Genomic DNA, 4,102 nt, shown 5'->3' on the forward strand with positions numbered 1-4,102 from the left:
AGACGCACCAAAATGTTATCACAAAATCAAGCACTAGAAGGCTGCTGACCAGGTAGACTCTGTGTAACTGTTTCAGACCAATCTTTTGACTAAGGCTTAGCCTCCTTAGCCTGAGAGGGCTCTCTCAAAAGGTTATTGATTTTGACTATTGATGTGATGGCTAACTCTTGCAAAGTGAATTTAACAAATATGTTGGCTGGACTGACATTACAAAGACTTCCATTGGGCTTATGGAGTTAATCATCCTTCAGTAAACTATAACACTACTCATTCATAGAAGTCAGGGCATGTGATGTTTAAATACTCAAAAACACATCTCATAGAAACCTCAGCTTACAAATACACACAGGAAATCAGAGCAGCAAAGTGAATTCTGAGTGATTGTGTATTTATACAACTGTAAAAACATAAAGGATAAAGCAAAACCACATATCTTGAGCATTGAAACACTGTATGAATCCTGAGAAGAAAAGCAGCAAATTGTATTACTGAAACTGAGTTTTTACACAAGCCAAAACAATACTCTGTTTTCTCAAATATCCAACCCCCTTTACCTCACTGTCTTAGCTATATATAGAGTGCTTCTTCTACCTGGTTCGAGCGTCCTCCTCCAGCATGAGGGGAGCTCGATAACTACCTATGATGACACCTACTAACTTTTAACTAACTAGTAATTACAGCTAACTACTAATTGACAACGCTGGAATCTTAAAACAATTAAAATTCTAATTCTACTAGATCTTCTAGACTTCTAAATCAAATAGGACTCAAATTCCATAACAGCCTTGATCTTCAATCATTTTCGTTTTCTGACATCTGGAGTTTGGCTGAGATAGCTGTGATGAACCTTTAATGCTCCATGTTTGTCTTCAATGACACATCTTTTCTGTTACCCTGAAACATAGGCCCCTGTTTGTCGGTCCTTTATGTGCTTCAAAATATTCGGATCCAAAGAAGCTTGCCTTTATCCTTTAATTACCCAATGCCACGTCCTGGATGTGCTGTCCACCGTTTCATGTACTCTGTCCAAATCATTAATAATCTCTTCACACTTGATAATGTGATGCACAAAATTATCAGCGTATAGCTTTGAAGACTTTGATTCAACAATATGAACGATATCCTCATCAATATAAAAGTCAACATCTGCATTTGATATAATTCCTCCATCATGGTCAATTGCATGAGTCTTATGCTTGTATGTCATAACTTCTGATAAGAACAACTTCAACTGATGCCTATATGCATCCTGGTTATTTTTTACAAGAGCCTCATCATAGTTTGGTACTGAAGGAGTAATAAATTTAGGACAGGTATATATAAAAAAAATTCGCCATACACAACCTCATCACTTCTCTGCATTCTTGCCATAAAGCTTTTAATAATTTCTTAGTTAACTCTCCATGATTTTTCCTTTGAAAAAGCCAGTTTGTACTATAACATGAAATGCATTTCCAAGCCTTCAGATGCATCCCAGTAACCACTGGTTTTTAAATGCTATGCAGATCTCTGATTTACCCTTGAAGATTTTGCCCGATTGCTTTTTGTTTCCATCAAGGTTCTATCTTTTTGTTTCATTGCAACCAGTTATCCCTCTAAATTTTTTATTCTGAAACTCATAGCTTCATGGACTGTCTTCAGATAAGCAACTTGACAGAAAGCTACATCTCTTTTCAGAATAAATACTCCTGCCAATCCATCATCGTCCTTAGTAAATCTGCATCTAATATCATCTGGCAAAAATGCAATGAAATGATTTAAGTTTCATCAAGAAAAAGATGGCAAATCAATGTCATCACTCCCCTCAAACCGACAGCTTTCAGAACTGAATCATATGCATCTCTCAGGAACAACCTTTTCTTGGAATTTGAAATATCTTCCATTCCATTCCATGCCCCTGTCTCAATCTGCTAGCCCGAGATTCATTTGATTTGGATCAGATAAGGTCATCTCTTCAAGCTCTTCAAGCTCTTCAACAATTTCAGCTATCTGCTTGAATAGGTTTCGCGGCACCATGGATTGAATATGGCTTAGATTTTGAGCAAGTGAACCTTTTATCCTTGTAAATTTTGCCAGGATTGAGTCCCCAGTAACAACCAAGTATAGTTTGCTACACTCGGCACAGTACTGAAGAAGGACTGTTGCCTTATCAAGTGCAAGGTGCAGAGTACACAAGGACTGTATGCCTGTCATGCATCTTGGCTGCACTACCTCTAAAGATGGAAATATTTTAACAATCTTATAGGCAAGTCTACCAAGTTTCATACACAATCCTCCATGTAGCTTTGCATCATTAGCTGCTAACAAAACTTGCTCAACAGAAGCGCCTATGATCCTTGTCCAATATGAAATGTGGCATTAGAATGCTGATGTACATCGCCCTGATTAGGTTCATTTTGTGAAAGAAGTGGAAGTCCCCACTCCACTTCAAAAGCTCTCTCCTTGGGAGAAGATGGATCCGATACGTCACTGCGCCTCATTTGATGAGGAATGATCCACTTTATCAATGGTTTGGTCAAAATACCAAAAACCGTTGTACTAAAGAGGACCAAAATTATGGTATTTGTCATCATAGTGGCTTCCACGGGATTCCAGGTAATTCCAAAAACTGTGAACTGCTTGAATGCCAAGGCAATTGAAACAGCTCCCTGCATCAAATCAGCCCACCAGATAACCACCTGATTCCTAAATGAAATCCGTCTGATCTCAGAATCCCTTCGCATATAATTTGATAAAGCAGAAAGAGGGAACACAAAAGCAGCTCGTCCAAATAGAATCAATGACATAACTGAAGAAAAGATCCCAATGATCGTCCTAGGGCTTGACTTTGTCATTCTCCATTTTTGCATATCCAATGCATCCATCCCCACATAGAGAAATATGAATGTTTTTGTGAAAAAAGGTATAGAAAATCAGCTATTATGTTTATCACTGTCACGCCATCACGTCTTGAAAAATCAAACTTCTGGACAGCTCTGAAAAGCACTACAGATGTTGCATCGTTCACAACTCCCTCTCCAAAGACCAAACTGTAAAGTAAGGGAGTTTCATCCTGATGCAAAACTATCAGCCATAAGCTTCTGTGATTCTGGAACATAGTACACAGCTGTCACATCAGAAGGCAACCGCCTCATTCATCGGCCGCTTCACAACACTTTCACTGTCACTTAATCAGTTCTAGCAAAGATGATATCACCGCAGAATTTGTCAGGCCACCAGCCCTCTTTTGAAGGCTACAGAACATGCGTCAAGACCAACATGCAAGACCTTACACATGCTATCCCCGTAAAATTCTTGCAGAAAATATGACAGCTGGGGTGAGATGTGCTATGGATTAGCACGAATTCTCCATTTCGTAGCGCAGTTGGTACCAAATCGGTGTTTTCCGCTACGAAATTTCCTAAACCAAGGTTTCTACACTGTGAAACTGATAGAAAGGATTTATGTGCCTTTGACAAACAATCGAACTGATGTGAAAAATTTAAATTTTTTTTCTTGAGTGATAACAGGAAGTATTATAGTGAATTATTTGTTTAGGGAATTCTAACTTTTTTGGCTGTTGAAGATAGTTTTTGTTGCAAAACTAATTATACAAAGCTTTCAAATTTGAAAGTTGCATTCTAGAAAATGATCTAGTGTAAAATCCAAAATTAATAACTTTGGAAGAAGTGTGAAAGGTTGATTACTCCTATTGAAGGAGAAGTTAAAATGGCGGAACCATGCACCAATCCTCCAAATGATTGTTCCACTAGTCATTAGACTTCTCAAAAAATTAGAAAATTTCATTTTGTATTGTTGTAAAAGACTTTTTACTAATGGACAATTAAGTAGTTATAGATGTTTTGATAGTTACCTTTGTAACTGATTGTGATGTAATATTTAAAAGACATGAGAACCATTGGAAAAGGGTTTGGATTTTTGGAATTATGAGTACTTGCGTAATCATTTTGGCTTCCTTGGAGATATTAATAGAAGCCATCAAGTTTATTCTAGTATGTATTCGTACATTGTATGTGTTGTTTTCATATTCATTTTCCTTCTTTGAAGCACGTGTATGATCGCAACAAATTTATTTGAGAAAGTTATAGATTTATTTTATGCA

At 37.3% G+C, this 4,102-nt stretch overlaps 1 pseudogene; it reads right to left on the minus strand.

The window, feature by feature from the left end:
• Nucleotides 1-2,327: 2,327 nt before the first annotated feature.
• On the minus strand, nucleotides 2,328-2,864 carry LOC149221016 (sodium/hydrogen exchanger 4 pseudogene; annotated as a pseudogene).
• Between the last annotated feature and the right edge of the window lie 1,238 nt (nucleotides 2,865-4,102).

The sequence above is a fragment of the Pinus tabuliformis genome, chromosome Q (assembly GCF_031772625.1).
Source record: "Pinus tabuliformis cultivar Carrire ecotype Pingquan chromosome Q, CPIR1, whole genome shotgun sequence".
In the NCBI taxonomy this organism is placed as follows: domain Eukaryota; kingdom Viridiplantae; phylum Streptophyta; class Pinopsida; order Pinales; family Pinaceae; genus Pinus; species Pinus tabuliformis.